Source organism: Nannospalax galili, unplaced genomic scaffold, assembly GCF_000622305.1.
Source record: "Nannospalax galili isolate Female #2095 unplaced genomic scaffold, S.galili_v1.0 scaffold929, whole genome shotgun sequence".
Taxonomy (NCBI): domain Eukaryota; kingdom Metazoa; phylum Chordata; class Mammalia; order Rodentia; family Spalacidae; genus Nannospalax; species Nannospalax galili.
Window position 1 is genome coordinate 1,680,081 of NW_008359591.1, and position 12,761 is coordinate 1,692,841.

Below are 12,761 nucleotides of genomic sequence, written 5' to 3' on the forward strand. Positions count from 1 at the left end.
TTTGTCAAATTATGATTCATGAGCTACCTGAATCAGAATCCTAAGAATTTAAGAGCGAATTTCCCACTACCCTTTCTATCCATAGTTTCCCATCTCCAGACCAGCTGGTTCGGAGCTTCTGAGTTGGGGCCCAGCACTCGTGGTGATTTTTGTGAATGCTAAAATTTGAGAACCACAGGTTCAAGTCTAATTATAACAGGACAAAGGTCATAAAGAACATAACTGACCAGGTGGGGATGGGGAGTGTTAGCTTCTCCTGTATAAGCAAGATCTCCCACTAGGTATGGCTGTTCATGGAATCTCAGTACTCAGGCTGATGTGGGAGGGTTATGAGCTCAAGGCCAGCCTGAGCTACATGGCAGATACTATCTCAGAAAGCAAAAGGAAGCAACTACAGCAAAGAAAGATACTCTCATATTTCCTATCTAGAATTCCAGATGCTAGCTGCTTCCAGTTCCATCTGTGCCCTTGATAACCCAGACTCCAGCTATCTGCAGCTGAACACTTAACTACTCACCTGGCCACTGCTAAGTCTCCCTGCCAGTCTCCCACCACAGTGAATGGTAGCTCCATTCTTTAGATTGCTAGGACCAGGCTCATCTTGTTGCCTCCCCCATAGTCATCCAGTTGCTCAGCTCGAGAACATCAGACTCACATTAGCATGCCTTTTTTACCTTCATGGCTGTTCTAATTAACATGGCTGCTCACAAGCTTTTCCACAATGGCCTTCTGATGTTATCCTGCTTTTTGCACACATTGCTTTCCTCTAACTCCTTCACTGCCCACAGCAAAGTGGCTCTCATCTCAAAACCATCTATTGTCTCTTGAAGAAGACCCCAAAGTCCTTGCAGTGGTTTGATTGTGACCAGCTACCCTTTGACCTTGGCTACAAGTTTCTCCCTTATTTCTTCTGCTCCAGCCACACTGCCCTCCTTGCTGTTGTGGAACACGTTAAGGATGACACTGTCTCAGGACATCTGCATTGGCTCTTCTTTCTACCTGAGTCACTATTCCTCACATTTGAGTACTTTTCCCTTACCTCAGTGAGGCCTTTCGTGGCTACCAGATTTAGGGCTGCAGGCCTTCATTACCTCTTCCATAGAAGGCATGCTCTCCACAGAGAAGGAGTTGTGTTTGCTTGACCCCAGGGTTGGAACAATGTGTGACACATGTTCCTCAGCAAGTATTTGTTAACTGAGTGACTGAATGACATGGCATGCTTTTCACAAAATCGTAGGAAACTTGTATGAGCTTGGGCTACCCATAGAAACACGGCGATCATTTCAAGGTAGATAACAAAAGACACAGGGCTAGGCACTGTGCTAAGCACTGGTACCAATATTATCTCTTTAAACTATTCCAATCACCAGCCCCGTGATGAGGGCCTGCTACTATCCTTATTTTACAAATGGGAAAACTGAAGCTCAGACATTGCCCAAGAGTGCATGTGATAGTAAATCTTGATTGTCAGTTTGGGTCTGGAATCAGCTCTGGATGGGAAGGATTAACTGAGGGGAGAACACGTCCAGTGTGGGCAGCAGCTCAGATGTAAAGAGACCCAAAAGAGCAGCAGAGCTGCCTGCCACCGCCTTCCTCCTCCCTGGTGAGCGAGTCTGTCCCCGCCGCTGTCATTCTTTGCTGACGTCACACTTCAGCGTCCTCAGTCTTCCAACATGGACTGAAGATAAACGGCTCTCCAGGAATCCTCAAGGCCTTCAACGGTAGATTGGGATTGCTGAGACATGCAGCCTTGAGCACGGACCAGCTATCGGTTCTCAGCCCCTCCAGAGTGCAGATGGCTGTTGTTGCACTACCCAGGCCGTATCATGGAAGCCAATCCCATAAATCCCTTTGTAGTGTGTGTTAATCCCATCAGCTCTGTTCTTCCAGAGACCCCTGACTAATACAGTGAAAACGACCCGCAGTGGCAGGATGAGAACTTGAGCCAAAGTGATGAGTCCAAAATCTTTGTGTTTAAGCAAGGCAGATGGATTTTCTTGCCTCTAGAATCTTCAAAAAATTTCAGCCATAAATCAGTTCATAAATTCAAATAGAAAAGATGTATACTCTTTAAAGAACAAGAGAAAAAATGAGAAAAATACACTATCGACACTTTTGAAGAATGCAAACAATTATGAACTTTTAGGGCTGAGTTATAATGTATTCTTAGTGGAAATTTAATACTAGCATATTTTATTCTGTTGATATATTCACGATTTATTTTCAGAGACAGAAACAGAGCAAGTGAAGGAGCCTGACTTAAACATTTATTCATTTTTCTGTATTTGAGGGTTTATTGAGATAAGAATTAAATTTAGCAAGAAACCAAATATCTACCAACTGTCAAATTGTGCTCTTTGACCCCAAAAGCTTTGGCCTGGAACTTAGAAGTAAAGTTTAGCTAAAAGCTGGCTGCTGACAAAGTTCACAAAGTAACTTCTTGTGGATGCAATAGAATTCTGTCCTTCTGTCTAGGTTTTTTGTTTTGTTTTGTTTTAAAGACAAGGTCCTGCTATGTATACCAGGCTAGCCTTGAACTCAGTCTCCTCTTACCTCACCTCCGGAATGCTGGGATTTTGTAACCATGTGCCACCATATCTAAGAGAGAGCCTTAATCATTTTAAATTTATTCAGATTTCAAAAACAATCTCTAATTGTATTTATTCTATTGTGTCATTTTTTTAGGAAAATGATGAATTCGTTCATTTTTGTATTATTTTATATTTTAGAAAAAGTTAAAAAAAAAACTTAGTACTAAACAAAGTAATGTTGTTTTAGCATAGACAACTAGTTTAGTTAAAAATGCTGTTGATTCTAAAAGAAAATAACCATCGTATGTGGACAACAGATCTTGGTTAAATGTGTAAAGCTATTATAGTGTAGGAAGAATAGTCTTTACAAAAAAAATTGAACATTGCTAAAATAATATATAGATTGAATTTTGCAAATGAACTGACAAAAAAGACATCTGGGTACACAAATTTGACTCAATAGGCTTAACATATATAACAGAATGCATGGAATCCTGTGGGCACTATAGTGTAGATAGTGGAGGAGTCTAAATATGATTAAGATCTGTTGCATGAAATGCACAAAAAAATCAATAAAGATACACATTGAAAAAATAACATGTAGAAATCTGTTTAAAGTAGATCTTGTCCCCAAATATATAACCTAGAAATATAATACCAAAATACTGTATCCCAAATGGAAACAGTGGCAAATTGTGATCAAATTAAAAACTTCTGTTTTCCAAAACATTATTAAATAAAGGAGGCTGTCATATATATGTTAAGGCCTATTGAGTCAAGCTTTGGTACCCAGATTTCCCTTGGTTTGAGTTCATCCACTGGAGCCTGGCCAGCTTACCTAATATCAGTTTTTTTCTTGTAATAAAAATAATTTTTTTATTTATTCATTTTTTAGTTTTTTATTGAAATTTTGTGTATTTCATACAGAAAATTTTAATTAACTTTATATCCCCTTCCTCAATGACATTGGCCCATACGCCACCCCCTGCCATTTGTGTTAAGGCACATCATGGCAAGTTAGTGTCCCCAGATGTCCACTAGTGCAAGTTCATCCACTGAAGTCTGGTCAACCAATCTGGAGTCCCGCCCTTTAAGAAGATCAGCCTTTCACCAAGTAGTGATCAGCTGCCAAAAATTCATCAACTAGATTGGGGCCTGCTGTTCATTTCCATAATTGTGTGCTGGGTTTTTGCCTGTTTGTATGGGTCTTGTGCATACTGACACTATTGCTGTAGATTCATATGAGCAAGGTCTCAGGAGCCTGTAGGACTCTATTTCCATACGGTCATGCACCTACTTCCTGGCTCTTACCATCTTTCTGCCCCCTCTTCCACAATGGTCCCTAACATCCACCTTGGGGTAGGTGGATTTTAATGTAGGAGTCCTACCCAGGGACCCACTCTCTATAGACTCTTACTCTCTATGTTTTGGCCATTTGTGACTTTTTGTGTTCTCGGCCCTCTGTTGATGAGGGAGCTTCATTCATGAGAATTGAAAGATGTATTAGTGTTCTCTTTATGCCATGTTCTATGTTCTGTGAGTGAGCCTAAGGTGTAGAGGTTGCTTTGTAGATGTGCTAAGTAAGATTGGACAATTAAAAATCTCTGTGCATGACTAGTTGTGGAACTCTTTAATAATCTCTATGTTGAAAAGGAGGCTTCTTTGATGGGAGGTTACTGGGATACTTGTTTGTAAATTTAAGGATCCATATTTTGCACATAGTAAAAAATTACATTTGTTTAGGGCTATGATAGCCTTGGGGTTTTCTCTAAGATCTATGACCTCTCCAGCTATGTACATTTGATTAAGTTTGCAGTACCACACTTGAGTTTCCTCCCACTGAATGGGCTTTAAATTCAATTAGGTAACTGTTGATTACCACCAAGATAATTTTGGTTACTGATATATTTTCATCCTTTACTTTTGATTTTTTAGGTAAATAAAAACTTTTTTGAGTTGAAATGGCTGACTACACACTTTCCAAAAATACATGATAAAAACTTTATATCCTGCTCATAGAAAGAGTCTCACTCTACATAAGCACAAGCAATGTGCACATGTACCTGCATGCATACACACACAGACACCCACATGTACACATGCATATACCACACACACACACACACACATACACACACACACACACACGGAGGCACATAGGCACACAGACACACACATTCAAAATAGAAATTTTAGCCATAATCTCAGAACTCAATTATAAAATGGATAAATTTAGTAAAAATTGGCAATAGATTTTTAAAGACTCTTTGCCAAATGATATTTTAGATGCATAACAATAAAAGTTGTCAAATGCCCTTAATCATTAGGGAAAAATAAATACCGCAAACAAATTCCATGGCATTAAAATGGCTAAAACCAAACAGAAAACTAGCCATTTTGGAAACAGTATTAAAGAACTTTATACACATACACAGGAAACATATTAACTAGAAGTTAATTACAACACTTTCCAAATCCGTGAGGTCAGTTCAAGTTCTGAGTACTTTGAAGCTGCCTCTGTACATTATATTGTTTACTCAGTCTGTCTGTAGAGGTTTCATGCTGATTCCTTTATCTGTTCTATTTTATCTACTTCTTTGAACTTTCACCAGCAAAATTACCCCCCCCCAAAATATCCAGGAAAACAGATTAATGCATCTGCTAAAAACATGTCCAGCATTTTTTCCTATCTTACAATATCAATGTTAATTTTTTTAAAAAAATTTGAGACACTCTCCTTGTAGTCCCAACTGGCCTGGAACTTGCTATATAGATCATAGACCAGGCTTACCTGCCTCTGCCTTCTGATTGCTAGGATTAAAGGAGTGAGCCACCATGCTTGGCATAATGTTAAAGTTTTTAATGGATCCTCTGTTTCCCTATGATCATGGACCAACCCTGGCTCTTACAATATTTCCAACCTTTTTTTCGACAATGGTTCCTGAGCCATGGGTGGGTGAGAAAGAGTAGACCTTACTTATGATCTCTAGATAGGCTGACTAGACCTGGGTACAAATGCCTGACTGGGAAGTACTTAACATGTGTGGTGGAATGAATGAGGTATGGCGGGGGGGTGGCATGTATGGAGAAGGAAGTCTAAATTTGATTAAGAACTGGTATAGTAAATGTATAAAAGCTCAATAAAAATTTTAAAAATTGAAAGAGAAGATGTGTTTTGTGGAAATAGTTACATTCTTCAGGAATCAAATCTAAATGCTATAAATAAGTAAAATTTAATTTTTCTCAGTGAATGTCTGCTGACAATATTTTAGTAACTACTGAAATGGAAAATTTGAACATGTTATCTCCATATTCAAAATCTGTAAGTAGTTACATTTAGATCAGAGATTAAGAACAAAGTTCCTACTATCATTATGCTAAATACACATAGTACTAAATTGATTCATAATCATGACTATTGTTATGTAATAAATTGGTGCATTTCTCAGCCTTCACCAGAGAATCTCATCTTAAACCAAATTTTGATTAGCACAGAGAACCACAGGTGATCAACATGCAGAGATTAAGAGACTGTGGGATACTCAAACCTAAATGGGACACCTATATTACACCCTCTCCTCCCAAGACTCAGAGGTCACTGCAGAAAAGGAGAAAGAGTGCATGATCCAGAGGTGGTAGATGAATACAAGATCCTATTTGGACACCACAGGGTAGTTGCATATATGAATCCACAGTGCTGATAACTTCATGCACTAGTGTTTTGCCATATTTTATCCTCCCCCTTCTTGGGAGACCTAGAAGACCACACTCTTTGAGGTCCCAGGGATGACAAACCAACAGAATGCCTTCTATTTTGGGTTTTGCATACTTTATCACATCCGGGAAAGGGTGACTTACAAAGACATGAATTCTCATAGACTTATGTTTGAAACTCCTTGCCATCAACTCATCCTGCCCCGATGTCTCCATCAGCTTTTTGAGTGCCACCTTGCTTGGAGGGTTCTGCATGCGCTGACTCACTGCCTGCCCCTACCTGGTAGGGTGTCCAGACCCTAAGGATTAGACACAGAGAAAAGAACATTTAGGCAGAACAGATTATACTTTATAGATCTTACAAAAAGGACAAATAATAATAGAGGACATGAAGTTGATAGGGCGAGTAAGGTGGGGCTGAAGGTAGGCAAGAGGAGTCTGAATACAATCAGAATACATGGTGTTAAGTTCTTAAATCAATAAACCTATTTTTAGTAAAAGAATAAAGTTCCTTACTTCTTTGTCCCAAATGATCATATCCACGTCTTCATCTGACTGATCTCTTGGCATGATGTTACATTTATCATTTCTAATTCTCTAGTTAAGTCTCTGATCATCCAGATCTTGTAATACTGAAAGTCTGGTGAGAGGCAATGTCCACCGGCAATCCCTGACACATCACAGACCCCTCCTAAGACCCACCCACAACTAGTGCATCAGAATCTGCACTGTAACAAGAGTTCCAGGAAATTTAAAGACAAGGCTTTGATATTTGGGAAGATACAGATCACCATCCTGAGCAATCCTGTCTTTATGTTTTACTTTCTCCTTTCTCCTTGCCCTTCAGAATTTCTTATTAGGTATCTGTTTAAAATAAGGGAACTCGTAACATGTCTGCAGTTCAGCTGCGGTGTGAATGAGAAAGGCAGCTTTACTTTGGACTGATTCCTGAAGAAAATCTAGATCAGCGCTTCTTGAACTTTATTTGTGACCCCTTTCACTTGAGAAATTTCTGTGATCCCAAGTACATAGGTTTATAAAACAGGAACATCAATCAAACATTTATTAATAATAAATCATAAAGAATTTTATTTTAATCTAATTCTTTGCTATATGTATAATTTTGACATTAGGAATAAAAATCATTGTCAAGTAGTTAGGGTGGGGACCTTAGAAGCTGAGTTCTGTCCTGACAATAGGCCATAAAAGTCAGAAATGTTCAGAAGCACTGGTTTATGCCCTGCATATTTTTTTTTTATCTTCCTTCTATTTTTGCACAACAACCTATGGAGCCAGAAGCTATAAAGCTCTGAGTGACCAGATTCTTCACTGGTTCTTGAAGTTTTGGGCTGGAAGCCAGTCCAGTCACAGGGATGAAAAAGCACATGGACACCTCATGGGGACCCATGGTAGACAGCTAGACCCACCATCCACCTACCTTTGCCTCAGCACAGTCATTTCAAAGAACAACTTAGGTTCTTAATTTTAAAAAAGAGCTCTATTAATCCACAAAGTCCTTCAACAGCAACATGCTCTTGGGAGTGCTGCTACTGAAGACCTTTGCTTGCTTTTACTCTGCACTAAATCCTCCTTCTTTATATTTTCTCTCTGTAATAAAACTTCTTATACTCACACTTTATTGGCCACAAAACCCATCCTTTGAGTTCTTGTGATAATAGTCCTTGAACCACTGATTCAGTTGATGGAGTCTTTGGTGACCATGACAGTGAGCTTCCCTACCCTAGCCCCTGAGTTAAACCAACCTGAAATGAGAGAATCTCCATTGTTCTCAAAAGCTCATTTTTACCATTTATTAAAGACTAAAGCAAAACTGCATAATGAGATAAATGTGTTGATTATTTGGTACAGCAGCACTAATTTCAACACTTTTGAAGTCGATTGATTTTGATTATGTAATAGTCAATGCTGAGAGTGCCACTTTGCATAAATATGTAGTACAAAACTGGAGAAAAATGTTAATGGTTATTTCAGAAATCATTGGAAATTCTATCTTAATGCCTAGCCAACTTAATTTGTAAAATAAAATGTCTAATACAAAATCTAAGGATATACTAATTTGATACATGCTGGTGACTGACAGGAAAATATTAAAAGCCATTGTTTGTTATAATCAAAACATTATTATTTTATAGGTTCAGAAACTTTGTGTATGTTAAAATTTTTGTACTTCATAGTATCTAACAGGTGGGGATCTGAATCAGTTGATACAGACAATATTCATTGGACTTTCATGATGCAAAGGAATGCATAGCAAGGTGAACATGTTTAGTACTCAGAGCCAGGCAGAAGTGAAATTCAAATGTAACATGGTCAATGCCACCAGAAACACCTCAGATTCATTATGTATTTAATTATGAATTGAAATTTTATTTGTTATACATTTAGGAACATTTATAGATATCAAAGAATTTATAGCTTCATATGGATAACAACCATTTAATAAACTGGGGTCTACATTATTGACCATGTTAAGGCATGTTTTGATTAGCTCAGAAAAAGCTGTCTTAATAAAAGCCTTCAGACCAAAATTTTTAGAGACAAGTCTCATGTACACAAGGCTGGCCCAAAACTCACTATACTAAAGAGGATAACACTGAACTTCTGATCCTTCTTCCATGTACTAAGTGCTGTGCTTACATGTGCATACCACTACATCTGGTTTTCTCTGGTACTGGAGATTGAATGCAGTTCTTTGTGAATGCTAGGCAAGCACAAGACAAATTGAGCTATCTCCCAAGCTACAGAGTACAAGAAATCTTATACATAAAGCTTGTCTATCTGTGATGGAAAGTAGTGACATAAAGCATAATTTCAATTGCTAGTATTAGATCTTTCACAGCAAATGGATATTTGCAATTTTAAAGCCTGTGATGTCCTATGGGACCATTTGAAATTCTCACACATGTCCAAATCTTTAGTGCCCAGTAGAGTGATCTGACCTTCTCCTCCAGAGAAACCTTGGGTTCTTATGGGAATTTCAGTTTTCCAGCCCTTCTATACAGAGCATGCAGGAGTATAATTGATTGAGTATTACGATGAAAGACAATTCATATAAGCACCATATCTGTGCTTGGGCAATGAAACTTCCAGATGAATCACAGTGAAAAGAACTGCTGCCCATGTTACTGCATTTGGTACTGCTTTGCTCTTTTAAGCTTTAGAGAGTGCAATACTCTCAAAGAATCTCTAAAATTTCTTTCCAGTTGTGGGTAAGAGAGAAATGAACTCATTTTCACCATCTTTTCTATAGAAAGTTAAATGCTGTTTAACTCATAATGACTTTATGTTTGGTTTTGATTCCAACATAACTGGGGCAATAACAACAAAGAATTGTCTGTATATTTTATTTTCGTGGCTAAAAATGAATAAGAAGAGTAGCTTGAATCATCCCTTTAAGGACCTCCTTTTTAATTTATGATGATATCAATTTTTCATGTACTAGAATGTTAATTTTGAATTCAGTTTAAAGATCTAAGTCATAATGATTGTTATAAAGCAATTAGTCTAATTATTTTTTAAAAAGGCCATTCTGTTTAATCACATTCTGTGACCAAATATTTAAAAATTGGGCAGGTAAAAATTCATTCTTCCTATGAAGTCCTCCACCTTTAACAATAATTTCCTTGGATAAGACATATATATATTTGTTTACATTATATATAATATATAGAACATATTTCAAGTTACAGATGGTTCATAAGAGTATTACACCTTAATATATCTTAATATTTGTTTATGTAAATACAAACAGATTCATATATGAAAAATGCGGAAAATATTTCTCCTTCACTTCGCTACATTTTTAAAATTTATTTAAGCCCTCACATGCCATGCAATTTATAATTTGATTTTTATCAGTGTTTTTTTTTTATTGATTTGAAGGAAAACTATTCCTTCCTATAAATGTCACACCAAATTAGATATATTGGCATTATATATATGATCTGTATACAGGGGTCAGTCTGGCACAATTTATTCTGCTAAAACAAAACAAAACAAAAAAGAACAGAAACAGTCAGTAGAGAAGTATGCACTCTGAAAGAAAACCACCAAGAATTAGAAAGAAATTCTATTCTACTTGTTTTAATAACAATGAAATAATGTTGGGCATGGTGGCCTGCACATTTAATTTCAGCCAGCAGGAGCCAGAGGCAGGTGGATCTTTGCTAGATCAAGGGGACCCTGGTTCACATTGTGACTTCCAGGTGGGCTGTGACTAGAAAGACCCTGTTCAAAAAACAACCAACAAAACAACAACAATAAAAATAACTGTCACATACACACAGAGACACATAATTTTTTTTTGGTCTCTTTGAGACAGAGTCTCCCTGTAGCTCCAGTTGCCTGGAACTCACTCTGTAGACCAGGCAGGCCTTGAACTCACAGAGGATCCACCTGCCTCTGCCTCCCGAGTGCTTACCAGCCTTTGGTATGCTCTGCCTGCAGCTCCCCTTTTGTTCTCTTATATCCATCCAAATATTCCTCGCTACTCTTCCTGTGCTTTTTCTCTTCTTAATTTCTTCCTTCTCTTGCCATTCCCATTTTTATCCTTAGATGAAAAGCTTTCTCAACATGCTCTGTAGGTGAGGGATTACAGCAGTCTAGGAGCCTGGGACAAATACCAAGCATCCTCCACAGTTCTTGGAATAGCCCACAGACATCGTTTCTCTGTGTGGCCATTTATTTCTTTTTATTCCTGCTCATTTCTAATATCAGTGCTACCATATGCAGGAAGCTCTTTTCCATCAAGGTCACTTCAATTTTCTTCATTTTCCCTACTCATGATCCCTAGTCACTTCTTCCAGGAGAGTCTTAGCTTTGGCCCCTGATGTTTTACCTTGTCCTTCCTAGTCCCTCCCCTCTTAAGGATCAGAGCCTTCTGCTCTCTAGGTAGTTCTGCTTACTATCATCTACGCATGATCCCTAGTCACTTCTTCCAGGAGAGTCTCAGCTTTGGCCCCTGATGTTTTACCTTGTCCTTCCTAGTCCCTCCCCTCTCTTAAGGATCAGAGCCTTCTGCTCTCTAGGTAGTTCTGCTTACTATCATTTCTGTGTCTTTTCTTTGATTATATTTGGTGCTACATACACTCTTGTTTGTAACTGGAATTTTTTTTAAGGATATTGGCTCTAACATAGTAATTCTAACTTAGAATAATCGGGTGGAAAATGGGAAAACAAGGAAGATAGCCAGGCGGTCACACCTTAGGACACCCACACTACTAAGTATATGTTTCCTGCAGGTTTATTTCCAAAGACCAAAACACAAAAGCTCCAAAATTCTCACACTGGATTTGAAAATACATATGCATGGTCAACAAATGATTTTTCACTTCCAAGATACATCCAGTCCACATGTCATACATCACTGCACTTTAATTGATTTCAGTGTCTTCATAATCACTCCCAGGGTCCTATCATACATACTTTAATCATTTCACATGGATTTAATTTTTTTTTTTTGGTCTTTTTGAGACAGAGTGTCCCTGTAGCCCCACCTGTCTTGGAACTCACTATGTAGAACAGGCTGGCCTTGGACTCACAGAGATCAGCCTGCCTCTGCCTCCCAAGAGCTGGGATTAAAGGCATGAGACACCATGCCCGTTGGGTTTAAATATTTTTATTTATTATTTTTTATTTATGTGTATGAGTGTATTACTTCCCTGTATGTAGTAGGTACACCCATATAGTGCAATGCCCTTGGAGGTCAGAAGAGAGCATCGGATCCCCTGGAACTGAAGTTATGGATGTTTTTTAGCTGGGTTCTCTGCAAGACCAGTCAGTGCTCTTAACCACTGAGCCATCTTTCCAGCCCTGACATGCATTTAAAAATCACTTGAGGAAGTTTTTAAAAGATGTATCATTAGGCTATTTAAAAACTGAATCCATTTCTATAGGTGTAGCTCATTCAGTTTTGCACAAATTTTCTCAGATAATTCTCAAGTATAATCTGCTTTGGAAACTCCTGGATATAAGAGCTTTCTAGTATTTCTAACTCTATGTTTCCCTCCACAAAACTTATTTTTTAACCACAATATTATCATATTTGAATTAATTTTAAACTATTTTCCACTGAATGGCCTATTTTAATTTTTCACTGCATAAAATTTATCAGTGTGTTCCAACCAACCAAGACACTTAAATCAAATTCATTTTAGAATACAAGTGTTTAACTCCCTTTTCCCTTGACTCAGACTCTATAATTTAGGCATAGAATTTTCTTACCAAATCAATGAAATTTCACCATATTTAGTAGGTTTCTTATTTACTTTAAATTTCTTAGTACATTCACATTTTAAAATTGGAAAAAAAAATGAACTGAAATAATTTTTTTCAAACACAAAGATGCTTTTCATCTATTAGAGTTACAATAGGTAAAACTGAAACGGTCATTCTGTTAAGTATAGAGTAGCATTTCAACTCCAGGACTTTACAAACCCTTAGTGACTGCTGTCTGACATCCACTGTCTTTCATTTCAGGAGACAGCTTGTGAGGGC